The sequence below is a fragment of the Balaenoptera physalus genome (assembly GCF_965194825.1).
Source record: "Balaenoptera physalus genome assembly, chromosome: 7".
In the NCBI taxonomy this organism is placed as follows: Eukaryota; Metazoa; Chordata; class Mammalia; order Artiodactyla; family Balaenopteridae; genus Balaenoptera; species Balaenoptera physalus.
In genome coordinates this window covers 59,742,078-59,758,763 of record NC_138886.1, presented here as the reverse complement: position 1 = coordinate 59,758,763, position 16,686 = coordinate 59,742,078, and the positions used below count along the sequence as shown (strand labels likewise).

The following is a 16,686-nucleotide window of genomic DNA, read 5'->3' as shown; positions in this document are numbered from 1 at the left end:
TACATAAATGTTTGTGTCAGCATATGTTGATACATCCTTTTGAGAGATTTCCAGAAGTGAAATAAGTGGGTGAAAGGGAGCAACTACCTTGTAGAGTTTGATATGTGCTGGAAAATTGCTTTCCAATTTGTACTACCACCAGCAATGAGTGAAGATGGCAATTTTATCACACCTGTTCATCACTATCAAAACAAAACAAAATATCGCAAAAGGTTTGCTCTATTAAAAATGGTATTATTTGCTTTTTGTAAACAAATTCCCTCAAAGATAGATATAGGTCAAGCTGTTCTCAGTAATTAAAATCTTTGTGTTAGACTCTTTCTTTAGGTCAGGAGAGAATCACTTTGAAAGTACATTTGGGGAGGCAGGAAACGGAAGCTGTGTCCACTGATAGACAAGCCCTTGAAACCTGGAAAAATCAGGAGAGCATTGGTTATGAAATAAGCCCATAAAAGAGAAAGAGAAGTATTAAATAGAAAATGGGAGAACACTGAAGATAATATTTACCTCTGTTGCATGTTTGTGTATAGCTGCAATCTAACTTTGGAAATTACCAATTGCATTAGTTTTCTAGAGCTGTCATAACAGCATACCTATTGAACTTGCTCCTGAAATTGGGTTATATATCAGTAGGGAAATGAAAATGGAGTGAAAATTTTCTCCGAGATAGGTTGAAAAATTAAGTCATTTTAAGGACCTAACATTTAAATAAGGTAATGAGGAGTAATTCTGCCCCTATCCTTATGATCTTCTGACAGTTTTGACAGGGAAAAACGATGTAGCCTGGAGAAAGTCTTCCATGATAAGCTCTATGGCTTATGCTTACAAACCGACTATATGTCACGTGGAAATGGATACATCCAATTGTGACCATAAATGACATAAAGTTATTCTGTACTTCACAATATGAATAACGTATGGAAAAAAATTAAATGTAGCTTTTAAATACATGCACCGTCTCATGCATACATTAACAACTATTTACCTGGTACCACTAAAGAAATAGACAGGGATAAGAAATGGTATAAAATACTGACTTTGTGTCTGAAAATTAGCTATATACATTATATAGTCAAATTTATTGGATACTAATAGTTAATAAAGGTGGGAGCAATAACAAAATCTCTGAAGTATTCATATTGGGTATAAGGGGCATACATCACTGTGTTGCTTATTTATTTTGGAGTAAAATAGTGTTTCGGCTCCGGTGAAGTAACTGTTGGCTTAGATATACTTTGGTAAGAACACCTCTTGTGCTCAAAACATAGGAAGGACATGTAGGTCCTGCGACATTTCATTGCTATGCATTTTGACCATTTCTAAGTTTGCTCTAAGTATAGGCTTCTCTTTTGAATCACAAAAGTAAAACCATAAACTCTCCTATTCTTTTCCTCCTCCTTTCCCCAATGCATCGCTTTTAGCTGTCCAAATTCACCTGTAATTAATGAATAGTTTTAGGGAATTTCCTCCTGAGATTTTTGGCTTTTGCAGAGAAGATCCTTGAGGGCAGTTTACAAATTAAAACATGGTATGTTTTTTAGTTTGTAAATACCACTAAATCAAAATTAAAAAAAATTATAGTTTACAGGTTAAATACTCTTAGCACCATGCTAATGATAAGATACTCTCAAATGAGCAAAATAAGACCAGTGCAGAATTACACTTTAGTTTACCTTAAATAGTAACAAACTGTTATCAAAGTTTAGTTTTAGTCCAAGTCACCACACGTATTGTTTCTTTATGTAAATATTCAATAGCCATGTATCTTAGATTTGCTTAAAGAAGGTTAGTTGTTATTTTTATGTAAATTAAAAAATAGAACAGTAATATTCAACCACCTTATTTTTTATTTTGGTTGTTAACTATTGAATTATGGTGTATTATCCAATTTCTAATAATAAGGCGAATAACCTATCTCTTAAACTGAATTATATCAAGCAGCATAATATATGGCCTTAAATTTAGTGTTCTTTAAGAGAAAAAAAACTGAAAAATGATAATCCACCACAATATTTTCTGACCTTGAAAAACATTTGAGAAAAGGAGTGAGAATACAGTTACCTATAGGGTTCAGATTGAGGCAGTGTAAAAAACTTCGTGACTAGTACCTGATCAACCTGAATTTAATGCATGGCTTCATTAAGTACTAAGTGAGCAGTGTTTAAGTAGGACTCTTGACCAGGGTTAGTACTCTTTTTCCTGAAGATTCACTCTACATAAATGATGTGATCTCGTAATTTGGGAGGGTTTGTGAAGAGCTGAGGTAGCAGGAAACTCCCATATCCCCTGTTAATTCAGACAGGTTTTCTCAACCTAAGCACATGATTGATATTTTAAGCTGAAAAATTCTTTCTTGTGGAGGCCTGTCCTGTGAATTGTCGGCTGTTTAGCAACATCCCTGGCCTCTACCCACTATATGCCTACAGCACCCTACACCGAGCTGTGACAAAAAATGTCTCCAGGGATTGCCGAATGTTCCGGGCCATGGGAGTGGAGGGAGGAAATTAGCCCTGGGAGAAAATGCCTGAGTTAAAACAGTTAAATGATGTCAATGAAATGATGATACACCACCTCCCCTTCACCACCATCAGCAGATCTAAAAAACAGCTGCTGGTCCAAACATAGTTTTCCAAATATATTATCTATCAGGTTTGATATTTAGAATTTTCCTTATTGAGTCTATAGGTGTTTTATTCTTGTCTTTTTTATTCTTCCTTTTTTTTTTTCATTTTCTCAAGTCTTTTTTTCCCCCTCCTAATTCTAGCCTATGCTAAGTTCAATTAAACCACTATTTTAAAATATGTCTCCTCCCTTTCCTCCTGCAACTTATTTCCATTTATAGGAGTATATGTTCCTGTCAGAAAAATCAGAGCAAACACCCTTAATTCTATCTTTAAAACCCCAATTATTCCTACTGGCCAGAGAAATGGAGATTTTAGAATTTGGGGATGGTTTTTTCTGTGAATCCAGCCCTGACTTTGTTGATACCATGTTTTTCTGTGATAAATTCATTATAGTCTGGCTGTAATGCTGACTCTGCAGAGTTTCGTGCTTTCTCTTCACCCTGTGCTTCTACTCCCATGGGTGTTACACAACTGGGTTCTTGCTTGGCTGGTGAAAACTTTAAGTGCCTCCCTGTCATTTACCAAGATTTTCTGTTCCTCTAGTCATGCCAGACCATAAGTAAAACACAGAACATAAATGATAGCTATTAAATACCACTTAAAATACCTCATTCCCCTGCAAAAACAAAACAAAACAAAACAAAAAGACAAAAAAAAATGCCACTTTTACTTTGATTTCTCTGAATTTCTTTCATGAATAAAAGTTCATGTTTTTTAATGTGTTTCTCAATTATTTTGCACTTAATTATAATTGTGTGGATATAAATATAATTGTATTAAAATAGAAGAAATATTGGGCTGGCCAAAATGTCCGTTTGGGTTTTTCTGTAGCATGGTACCAAAAACCCAAATGAACTTTTTGGCCAACCCATTACAAACTTTTTTCATACTGAGAGATGAATAGACTAGAAAGCATGAGTTAAAATATTTTTTAGATATTTAAATAATTTAATATATTTGAACTATTTTTACTTTTCAAACATTTTATAGTTTTTAATAGCTAATGTTTATTGGCCACTTTTATGCCCTAGGAAGGGTTCTAAGCAATTTATTTGTATTAACTCATTTAATCTTTACAACTTCATTATAAGTGATAAACTGAGGCTAAGATAAGTTTATGTACATTGTCTAAATCCAAACTGGTTAGTAATCCAAGGACCAAAGTTCAGCTCCCAAAAGTGTGAAATTCTAGTTTGGGCCATAAAATTTAAAAGATAGCCTAAATTTGTGTGTGTGTGTGTGTGTGTGTGTGTGTGTGTGTGTATTTTTTTAAGCAACAAAATCCTGTCACTAAACATTACCTTATGTAGACCTTTCAAGTGAGAGAGGAAAAGTGTGTACCAATGTGTATGTGTTTGTGTATGCACTTGTACATGGCTACTTGGCTTGAATAATGGCTGAAGGAATGTTATAGGCAACGTAGAGTCTTGGTTTCTTCCCATAGCCCAGAAGTTCCTGAGGCATTACCATATAAAAATGAGAACTTTGTAATTCAGAGTTTGAATCCAGTTTACTGGATTACCACTCCGGTGCCTTCTAGAACTAAATTCATTTAGGTTAGTGATCTTTACATATGGAAGAAAACATTATATTTATTTCTATTTTATAGGTGCTATTTATTATTCATGGTTAAATTTTTATCCCAACATACTGGTAGAGATCACAAAGGAAGTTTGTTTCTCTGGGTTTTTTTTTCCCCACATCTGGAAATTTCAGGCAGATAGAATGTCAAAAACCATGAATGAAGTGGTTCTTTCATTCTGCATTTAATTGAAGTCCTTGTAATTAGTATTATCACATTTGCAATGAGGGTTCTTAGATTTAGATCTGTCCTTTTATGTGGGTGGGTCTCTGGACATATTTGGAAATGTGTCACTGCATCTAATAGAATAATAAAATAGAAATGATGGAAATATTGGGCTTTAGCACAGCAATATGTGATTCTGTTTCCTCTTTTGATTTCTAAAATACTCAAGTTCATTTGAACATATTTACATCTATTATCTGCACATATTTTAGTCTCACTATCTGAAAGTTTGAAACATTATTACTGTGAAAATGATTCTCTGTTAACTTTAATTGGTGCGCTGATGCCACTTTTTGATCAACAAATATTCTAAGGCTTTTATTGTTATAAAACCTGTTTAACCTGCCTCTTCATCTTCCTGTTTTGAACATAGTAATTCATTTAGGATTTTTGAAAAGTGGTGTCTGAATTTTTGCCTAAAATTGACTTTTATGTATCAGAAGCTGAATTTGCTTCTATATTTCTTTCTGGGAAAAAAAATTATTTTAAGACATAAAGGAATAGAGCTCCTTTGGAGATTCAGATTGAGAGATATATCAGAGTATTTAGCGCCAGTCCTTTTTTTCTTAATGAACTTCATCTAAAAAAGACAAAAGATAGACCATCTTTCTGAAGTTAATGGGCAGATACCCATTTTGAGCAATGGTTGAGGTTTAAACCATGTCTTGTTTTATGTATTGGTATTTCTCAATCTGTTTGTAATACTAAGTATATTAATAAAAATATATATATTTTTTTTACAATAGGTTCCTATCCTGAGACCACAGCAGGATGTGCCTTGGACAAAGGTATGCACATTTAAAATATATTTCAAATTTTCTTCATGAGTAAAGTATAAAAATGTTATAATAATTACATTATTGTCTCAGGCTTAGATATATGGAATTATAATACATGTTTATGTATATGATATATACTCTTTCATCTGGCAAAATATGATTCTAGTGATAAAGTATCAGAATAAAATATCTGATTATTAAATGCATAGCATTGCCTGGCCACAGAATGCCTTAATCCACACAACCTATATTCAAAGGACTATTGTCGCTAATGCTCTTGCAAGTAAAACAGTGAACTATTCTAAGGCTGATGGAAGGTATTTAACATAGTCTTTAATGACGCTGATGAGTAAATTACTGAAATAGGATATAGGTCAGTTAAATTACCAGTCAAGAACTACCTAAGAGTGTCTAGGTTTTGGTGAATCAAATGGTGAAATTAGTTTAAAATTACAAATCAGTGTGAAAATAGGAAGCAAACAGGAAAGTAAACACACACACACAGCTAAATAAGAAGTATATACATGTGCTACATGAAAGGTAAGGCGGCCAGTGTAAGGCTGATACAGGATGCCTATGCTTTCCTACCATGGGTAAAACTGATAGCTAATGGGAACCTGCTCTGTAGCACAGGGAGCTCAGCTAGGTGCTCTGTGATCACCTAGATGGGTGGGATGGGCGGAGGGTGGGAGGGAGGGGATGTACGTATACGTATAGCTGATTCACTTCATTGTACAGCAGAAACTAACACAACATTGTAAAGCAACTATACTCCAATTAAAAAAAAAATGGAACAAAGAACATTATAAAGATCAAGAACTGTAATAGCCTTGAATCCTAAGAGGGAGCTGAAAAGAAAGTATATATAATGAATAAAAAGTACTTGGTGGGAGCTCTGAGTTAAGACCAAAGGAACTAAGATTGTCAGGGGCTATAGTGGACAAAGGCGAAGACAGATGAAAGTGAAAATGAAACTCACAAATAAGAGCTATTAAAACCTGTCCTTCACTATGGAGAAAGCATGAGAAGACTTGCTTGAATTAACACGTGAGGAATTTAAGTGATAAAGTATTGATAGAAGGTTTGATGTTGTTTATTTAGAGGTATTTAAGTATCAAATGGATTCACAAATGTCTGATTATAATTTCTCTAAAGCTTCTCTAGATCATTTACTCTACCTGGGGGTCCTTCCAACCCCACACAGAAACTGGCAAGGCAGTTCTTTTTATTTTTCTGCGTGATAAAGTAATTTTATATTGAAAGAAAAGTTGGAAGTTGGTTTGTGGTTATAAGAAAAATGTGGCTATATACGCTAACATGAATAATAATTGATGTCTGTATGCATAGTTTTGGGGAAAATACACTTACATACACATTTATATTTTAAATTTGGCTCTAAATATATGGTATGTGTTCCACATTACCCTTATATGAAAGAATAAGCTATTCATCTGCATATATGGATACTTTTCTGAGATTTTAACATTGAAACACACTTAGTTTTTTTCTTGACTCTTTTTCATATGTTTTTCCTCTTAGTCATTTTCAGTCCCTATTCAGAGATGGGTATGACTTTAGAATATCCAAGGAAAATATGCCAGCCGATGTACTCTGCCAGACAGGGAATGAATGTCTCCAGGCACAAATCTCTGTTGTGTCAAGGCTTTGGCATGACATTTGGCAGCGAACTAAATCAAACATAGCACAATGCAAATAATCTCGGTTTCCCATAGACGTACAGCCTCAACCTCCAGCCTGCTGTTAGTCATTTCTACTCTTTCCCCTGATATTCCAGGGAGCAACATTTCTGGTAATGAACTGAAAACTGGGGCATTTCCTAGGTGTTCTCATAGTGTGAGGAAATGGGAGGATCGTGGCTTTGAACTTGGACCTTCCTGAGTTTGAAATGCCACTCTGTCATTTACTAGCTGTGGAATTCTGGGAAGGTTACTTCAGATATAAAATGAATTTAGTAATAATTATCATAGGGATTGTGTGGCTATTAAGATGACTTAACTGTCCTAAAGCACCTCTTATACATGCTACATAATAGACATTTAATAAATGTCCTTTACTCCTTCCCATTTCTGTAATGAGTTCAGTTTTGTGTTAAATTTGTAAACAACCAGCTCGATCATTCTGTGAATAGAAGAGATGATTCTACATGTGTAAACTTGAGGTTATGTAAGCATTTATAGTATAATATTTGTCTTTATCTTTGTGCACTCTTTTTGGTGAAGGAAGTGTTGTGAACTTCTTGATCATTTTTTAGTATCAGTTCTTTTTTTTTTAAAAGATTGCATTTGAGGGAGTTCTGTGGCAGTCTAGAGTTTGGACTCAGTGCTTTCAATACTGGGGCCTGGGTTCCACCCCTGGTTAGAGAACTAAGATCCCATAAGCCATGCAGCGGGGCCAAAAACAAAAACAAAAAAACAAAGATTGCATTTGATACAAAGGGTCTTTATGTTGTACAAGAGCAGGTTGCATGTCTTTGATTTAATTTTAGGCCTTGTTAGTGTGCTCAAGGATGAAAAACCACATTGTAAAATGTAGATGGGGGCTTAGAAAAATTGCATTTCCATAGCACACTCAAACTATTTTAGTTTAATAGTTCACTTCAGCTCCCTTATTAAGAAATGACTGTGTGTCATATACTGTATTAGGGGCTAAGGGTGCAAAGAAGAAAGAGATAGAGGTTCTCTGCCTTCAGGGGAATTATAATCTTAGAAGGAAGGAGACTTGGAAACATGTCATTTTAAAATGATGTGTGTAACATAATATAGGCGTGAGGTGCCAATGCGGGGGCCCTGTGGAAAAATCATTCCAATCAGTCTGGCTCCCTGGAGGGTTTGACACTCAGGTATCTTGAAAGGTGATGATAAATTGGTTGGTTATCAGTTGAATGTAGAAGCATAAGGAATAGGAAGATGTCAAGAAGAAAGGCAGGAAAATCAGTTAGGAATCTGTTGTCTGAACTAAAAGAGAGATGGTGGTAATAAAGGTATAGACTTGGAATTGGGAAGTGAAATCCTCCCACTTTGTTCTTGAAAGTATAGATTTAAGATATATTTGAAGGTTATTTTTATAGGAGTAAGACATTTATCATAGTGTTATTTATAACATGATAATAGGAACCAAATTAACTATTAAATCATAGGGAAAATGTCAAATAAATATTAATATTTAAGACATTTTACACCTTCTAAAATTCATTATTTTGAAGATTATTTAAGGAGGCTGTGTTCTTAAAAATCAGGCCAAACTCTGAAACAGTATTATAAGACAATGCCTCTTTTATACATGTGCTTTTATACACATATTTATATAAAACACAGAAACACAGAGATACTCAAATGATTATATATATGATGTGCTTTTGTTAGGGGATAGGGTTCAAGGAAAGCACACAGAAAAAGACTGGAAAGAAACACATCCAGCATGATTAATGGTGATTATTTCTATGTGGTAGGTATATGTGTGACTTTTATTTTTCTTGAAATTTTATGTTTTATATAATGAACATGTTGAACACATTCTATGTGACTCCCATGAGTTCTGCCTTTGTGTAATTCCCTCCCATTGAGTGTGGGCAGAACCTCTGACTTTCTTCTAACCATTGAAATATGGAGAAGGGGACAGGATACCACTCCTGTGATTATGTTATATGACAACGGTGATGAGGTGACAGTCCCATGTGTACATTACATTATATAAGAATACATTTTGTTAGAAGACTGGCTCTTGCTCTCCTGCTGGCCTTGAAATAAGCTGCCATGGTGGGAGAGGGTCTAAGGAGAGGACAACATGGCAAGAAACTGAAAGCCTCTAGAGCTGACAGTGGCCTCTGGCTGGCAGCCAGCAAGAAGTCAAGGATGCAGTTCCTACAGTCATAAGATAAATTCTGCCAACAACCTGTATATATGTGTGTTATATAAAATATATATCTGCCCCCAGTTCCTGGCTCAGAACTCCTAAAACTGCTGTGATTTCCTAAGAACACTAGGAGTATCTTTTGTTCTAATATTTGGTCTTTGACCCCAGTTCCTGATGCAGAGGTCCTAAAATCCTTTGGAATTTCCTGGGAGACAGGAGTGTTTTTTGTTCTAGTGAAGTGACTCTTGGTGGGATCCGAGATGGCTTCATGATGGGGGCTGGTCACCAAAAAGACCAAGCCTCGATTAGAAGCTTAGAACTTTCAGTCTCTCCTCCCATTTTTCAAGAAGAGGGAGAGAGGCTAGAGATTGAGTTATGATTGATCATACCTATATGATGAAGGCTCCAAAAAATCCCCCAAATAAAGGGTTTGGAGAGCTTATGGGCTGGTGAATACATCCACATGCTGGGACGGTGACACACCCCAACTCCATGGGGACAGAGGCTCCTGCCCTCAGGACTCTTTCAGACCTCACTGTACGTATCTCTTCATCTTGCTGTTCATTCACACCCTTTAATATACTTGTAATAAACCAGTAATCTATAAGTAAACTGCTTTCCTGAGTTCTATGTGCCACTCTAGCAAGTTAATCAAACCCAAGGATGAGGGTCATGGGAGCCAGTTGGTTGGAAGCACGGGTAACAACTTGGACTTGAGATTGGCATCTCAAGTGTATGTGGAGAGGAGGACATTCTTATGAAACTGAGCCCTTAGTCTATAGGATCTTTGCTAAGCTAACTCTGTGCATAGGTCCAAGTCATGCCTGGACCTATGCACAGAAACTGCGAGATAATAAATGCGTGTTTTGAGCTGCTAAATTTGTGGTAATTTGTCATACAGCAAAGGAAACTAATTGCTACAGACTCAGTTGTGTCCTCTCCAAATTCATATGTTGAAGATCTCACCCCCAATGTGACTGTATTTAGAGATAGGGCTTTTAGGAGGTAATTAAGGTTCTATGACCGGAGGGTGGGGTCTTGACCCAATAGTATCGGTGGTCTTAGAAGCAGAAATCCCACCCCTCCCCCACCCTTTGTACGCACACAAAGAAGTCATGTGAGCACAGAGTAAGATGGTGGTTGCCTACAAGCCAAGAGAAGAGGACTCAGAGTGACACCTACCTTTCCTCTCTGCATCCCTGCCAACATTTGGTGTTGTCACTGTTTTTATTTTAGTCATAGGTGTGTAGCAATATCTCATAGTAGTATTAATTTTCATTTCTCTAATTGCTAATGAGTTTGAACATCTTTTCATGTGCTTATGTGGCATCTATATATCCTTTCAATGAAATACCTGTTCACGTGGTTTTCCTGGCTCATAAATGGGGTGCTGCTTTTAAACAGTTGAGGTTTAAGAGTTCTTATGGTTAGTGTGTTGAGTAATATGTGTATGATGGCTGAGAGGAGATGGTGGAGAAGATGAAGAGGTATTATTTAGAAGTCCAGATAGGGAAACAGTCAGAAAGTAGTTTTATGTATAAGTCGGAAACCCTGGCAAAATGTCAAGGATAGAAATAGATTATAAGGATGTTATAGTCAAAGATATGGGAGTAGGTCTTGGAGGACAACAACTTCAAGCTCTTGTGTTTTCCTGAAACACAGACTGTCCCTTACGCTCAAAAATTTCACTGTATGTTAATAAAGAAAGGCACTTCCATGCCCTGGAGTTGAAATTTTATATAAAACACTGTTTTCTCATTTACCATAGACCTTCAATACTACTAGTATTTGAGTGATTTCAATAAGATCTATGAATTTTCTTCAGTGGAAAAGTTAAATTTATGTTTGGTGTGTGGCAAAGACAAGGATACAGGAAAGTCTTGGTAGGGCTACAATCTGGAACTCACGTTACCCATAGAAGTAGGGTAGATATTTTGTAAGGAGATCTTTCTCAAGACACTGTAAGAAATTTCAGTTCAGAGGGCAAATCCATTATCTGGGAAGGCTGTTGATACAGCCATGGCAGTTCATTAAAGCAGTAAATATAGGCACTTCAACATGAACAAATATATAACATCAGGTGGGAGGAGAAGAAAAGAAAGCAATATCTTAAAGTGTAGAAAGCCTAGAGCATGTTTGTTTATAGAGGTATCCAGTGGCAAGGTAACAATTCATTTGAGAGAGAAATTGGTGGTTCAAAGATATCTACCTCATCTTCTGATCTTTCTGCAAAATTTAAAATATGGTACTGGTGCAAACCAAACAGAAGTCCACTCAAGGGAACAGGGACCAAGAGGCTCCCCTACTGTACTAACACTAACCTTATAGTTGCTGGGTTTTGGGGACTCCTGGAGGGGAGGCCAAGTCTGCAAAGACAGTGGGAGAAAGGGGGTTTGAATCAGTGCCTATTTACCAACTCTATATAAGTACTCTGATATTTTAATAACCAGCGTAGCCAATACCAATACCAAATTGGCCAAATACTAGCATGGACCATATGTCTATTACTAGTGGGTCTCAGTGGAACTGGCTAGGAATAGAATGACTAAGCAGAGTCAACAGGCCTGCTTGGTCACAGATAATAATTGGGAGAAGAACAATAAGGACCTACTGTATAGCAAAGGAAATATACTCAATATCTTCTAATAAACTACAATGGAAAGGAATCTGAAAAAAATATATTTATATATATACACACACTCAAACACACACGCGCACACACACACACACATATATGTATGTATAACTGAACCACTTTGCTGTACACCTGAAACTAATAGAACATTGTAAATCAACTATACTTCAACTTAAAATAAAATCGGGAGAAGGATTATTTTTGACAAGTATGTTACTGTTGAGATTAACAAAATTGTTTTGGTAGAAGAGTCTGAAATACTGAAGATATAAATATCTATCTTTCTATCTGTATTTATTTTCATTAAACACTACCTGCTGTCCTCTGGCAAACCCACTTTCCTACTGGACGATGTCATTGCTACCTTAATCGCAGTTGGAGACCCCATAGCATTTCAGTCCCTTTTTGTTGTTAAAATGTCTTATTTTTGTTGTTATGCAATTGTTTTGGTTATCTGAAAGTTTCAACCTAATATTTGATTCAGAGATCTTCCCCTTGCCTGGGCACAGGCTAGACTTGATGTCCTATTGGTTCTGTATGTTTTAGGGGTTGTGGGTAGTGGTGGGGGTGAGTGGCAATGAAGGAATAGGGAAAGGGTGCCAGAACACCCTGCTCTCTCAAATCCCTTCCTCCTTCCCTGTTATTTGTTTGGGTTGGGGCAGAGGAGGGAGGAAGAATTGAATATTTCCATGTGTGACTACCCTTGGCAAGGGGCTATCCACCCTCTTTTGGTCGTCACTGCTGCTGTATTTCTGGCATTCAGGGCTTCCTACAAACCTGGAGCTCACATGCTCCCAAATAATGCTTTTGGTGGTTCTCCAAGGTACCTCTTAAGAGCACTCCGATACAGTTGCCTAGTGTGTCAGGCCTGGCTGAGATTTGGTCTCTTTCTACCTCTCCTCACCCCTCATCAGCCTCCATCATACATAGATGGTCACATTACAGACCACCTGTGAGAACATACCTGGTTCCCTGTTGCTCTCAGATAAGAATTGCCTTAAACTAAAAGTAAACATTAACACAGAAATTAATTCTGTGCAAGTAAAAGTGCCTACATTGAATAATATCTGTTTTCTTATAATAAAATAAATGGTGTTGTCTTCTTTCAATAGGAAAAATTAAGTCTGATATGGGAGAGTGTGATATATTGAGATACACACACACACACACACACACACACACACAGACACACACACACACACATATATATGGAGGGAGAGAGAGAGAGAGATAGATAGATAGATATAGATATATACCATTTTTACTCTTGAGATATGAGAGCTGAGTAGTTCAAATACAACCTAAGGATATTAGGCTGTGTTTGTAATGCACCCAGTCAGGATTATTTGGTGACTTTTCCCCAGCAGTGCCAGATGTTCACCAGAGGAAGAGTGCTATTAAAAGCATCCAGGAAATGGCTTCACATGGACTACAGACTGTGTTAGGAGGGAAGTGAAACCAAAGTAATGATGATGATGGTCTTGTGGAAAACAGAGAAGTCAGGATTCTCAGTTATGATGAGTGGGATGGTCAAGTGTATATACATGTTTTTGGAAGGATAGATTACCATCTATAGCCTATGTAGTTTTTATAAAAATTCTATAAGGTAGGACTATCCGTGTTTAGATGGGGAAATTGAGTTATAAAGTTTGGCAGGCGAATTCAGTTTTGACCGATTCTAAATCCCATATTCTTTCTATGAAATGATAACGGTTAATATCGAAAAAGGGAATGGGATTGGGATATAAGTTGGTTATGATTAAAGAGTAAATAATTATTTTATAATACATCATTGCTCTTAATTTCCAACTCCTTTAACTTTTGCTGAAATTGTCTTCCTTACTGAGAAAAATAACTGACAAAACCCCACAAAATCTATATAAAAATATCTTTTTTCAAGTGCATAAAGTTTGTGTTTTCAGTTGCTTATGAAAGACTTACTTAGCCTAGAAGCTGCTGTGTTAAAAATCAAAGGATATCAAATTTATACTTCCCTACATATTTTGTTTTATCTTAAAATTTAAATAGTTTTATGTGCACATAGCAGAGCTACCATTTGCATGAAACTTAACTAAAAAGTAAATATTAAATGTTTTTAAATAGAATATAAAGTTGTAATCGCTTGGTTTTCTTTGCTCTTTTACTCTTTCTATTATGAATAAGTGCTAAGGAAATGATCATAAAGGGAATTCCAGTAAACTGCCCTGTCTTTATTATATTGTCTGAATTCCTATGAAGTTTGCTGATACACTAACTAGACTATCCAAGTGAAAATAATTCTGTAATAAACATTTTTTCCAGAGCTTTGAAGAAAACAGTGATTCTGTAATGGTGTTTTATGAAACACATTCTTATAGAAATGCCCCAGATAAGATGGATTCCATGGAAAAAGGAATTTGAGAAACACTATTTACCACGCTCCTATATACCACATCACCCTATGGGAGGTTTAGCATGTTTATCAGCATGATAAAGACATTGAAAATTTCTGCAGTGAGAAGTTAATAATTTTGTGCTCTAAAAGCTTGGGGCCAATATAGCCACATAGGAGGCAGTATTTTGTAATGCTTAAGAGTGTGTCTCTGGAGTCAGATTGGGTTTGATCCCCTGCTCTACTATTTGTTTTTATAATTGAGGTAAAATTCGCATAATATAAAATTAACCATTTAACATGAACAATTCAGTGGCATTTAGTACATTAGCAATCTATTCACAACATCTGTGTAGTTCCAAAACATTTTTTTTAAACATCTTTATTGAAGTATAATTGCTTTACAATGGTGTGTTAGTTTCTGCTTTATAACAAAGTGAATCAGTTATACATATACATATGTTCCCATATCTCTTCCCTCTTGCATCTCCCTCCCTCCCACCCTCCCTATCCCACCCCTCTAGGTGGTCACGAAGCACCCAGCTGATCTCCCTGTGCTATGCGGCTGCTTCCCACTAGCTATCTATTTTACATTTGGTAGTGTATATATGTCCATGACACTCTCTCACCCTGTCACATCTCACCCCTCTCCCTCCCCATATCCTCAAGTCCATTCTCTAGTAGGTCTGTGTCTTTATTCCCGTCTTGCCACTAGGTTCTTCATGGCCTTTTTTTTTTTCCTTAGATTCCGTATATATGTGTTAGCATACTGTATTTGTTTTTCTCTTTCTGACTTACTTCACTCTGTATGACAGACTCTGACTCCATCCACCTCATTACAAATACCTCCATTTCATTTCTTTTTATGGCTGAGTAATATTCCATTGTATATACGTGCCACATCTTCTTTATCCATTCATCCGATGATGGACACTTCGGTTGCTTCCATGTCCAAAACATTTTTATCCCCCCAAAAGGAACTCTGTACCCTTTGAGTAGTTGTTCCCCATTCCTCCTTCTCCCACCTGCTCCATGATGACAAATTGTATGGATTTTTTTTTACTTACCCTCCTTGAGAATCAGTTTTCCTCTTTATTCCAATAAACACAGGAACGGCTTTCACCTTATATGGTGGTTCTAAGTAGTCAGCAAAGTAACCCTTACACTGCACGTAGAACACTGTATGTATTAAATACATGTTAAATAAAATGTTAAACTTATTTGATTCTATTCAGCATCCAAGGGAACAAGTGGTAAAAAAGCACTCTCCAAGAAATGCTGATGCAAGTCAGCAGAACAGGAAAAGACTGAGAGAAGCTGTAGACCTTGGATTACTTAGATCTCACTGATAACCTGGTGCTCCAGAAAACTGACAATGAGCACCTGTGCTCTCTCTCTTTACATGTAATGGCTTAGAGGTAGAAGTTAGGGTAGAGAGCTGTTGAGGGGAAGAGGGAATTTCCCAGGAACCCCTGATCTGAAAATAAGAGGAATATAGAGAGATTTCTGAGAGGGAATCCTTTTCTTCAAGAAATGAATGAAGGAGATGAAACAGCTAACAGCAGCTCTAACCTAGGCCTAATTATTTTCCAGTTAATACCGTAAGTATTCATGATGATGAGAGTTTTTAAAGTGTCAATGTCAATCCATGATGATGAGATTTTTTTAAAGTGTCAATGGAAAAACAATGTATAAAAATATAATATAAAATTACATATAAGTGTATATTTATATTTATATATGCAAATAAATGTAAATTTAATTATAGTTATAGTTGTATATAATGGAATCATATTCTACAGTCACCATATAGCTCCAGAAGAATTTTCACCAAAACGAGAGCAGTAATTGCCACACACTGTATCAGAACTTCAGGTGTTTTTCATTTGCTTCTGTATTCTTTTCTGTAATTGTTGAAATTTTCTACATGACTATGTGCTATCTTACAAACAGAAACAAAATAATAAATTTGTATCTACTTGATAATAGTCACATTACAACCTTACTTTGTTTTGATATTTTTACCCAATTTGTCTTGATAGTTGCTGGGAGAGCAAACCCTTCAAAAAATGTACCAAAATGTTTCAGAACCTGAAGTAGGTTGGCTTGCTTTCAGGACCCTACAGAAGAAAGAATGAAAGAATCTGTGGAGTCCTCCTTTTTCCCCATAAGTACAAGGTACCTGTGGACCCTGATAACGTACAGCAAACTGGAGCTGTCAATTCTTCCTCCCCCTTTTTAGTTTAGTCTATCCAAGTTTTCCCCCAATTATTTCCCCCTAAAACAGGATTATACTGTTAATTTCTAATTTGTTTACAAATTCCACAAAAGATAACATACTCGGTGATTTTTAAAGGGGAAAGTGTTTATCACTTTTTGCTACACAGTAAAGTTTAGCTTCCTGTTCCTGATCTTCTGCAGTCTGTACTTTTCTTCATTCGCCTCCTGGACCAGAGTGTAAGCTCTTGTAGTTGTTCTCAAACTTGCGTATCTTCATAAAAATCATCTGGGGACCTTGTTTAACATGCAGATTCTTCGATTCCACCCCAAACTTTATTATTCCTTACGTATAGAATGAGGTTTGGCCATTTCTAGAT

At 36.2% G+C, this 16,686-nt stretch overlaps 1 protein-coding gene across 3 annotated transcripts in view; it reads left to right on the top strand.

Annotated features, from left to right (window-relative positions):
* PTPRD (protein tyrosine phosphatase receptor type D) overlaps positions 1–16,686 on the top strand; it is a 2,148,784-nt gene that overhangs the window by 773,655 nt on the left and 1,358,443 nt on the right. For all 3 annotated transcript variants that reach the window (XM_082470803.1, XM_082470804.1, XM_082470805.1), the window contains one exon: positions 5,178–5,219. The gene's annotated coding sequence lies outside the window, so the exon portion shown is untranslated. The remainder of the gene's footprint in view (positions 1–5,177; positions 5,220–16,686) is intronic.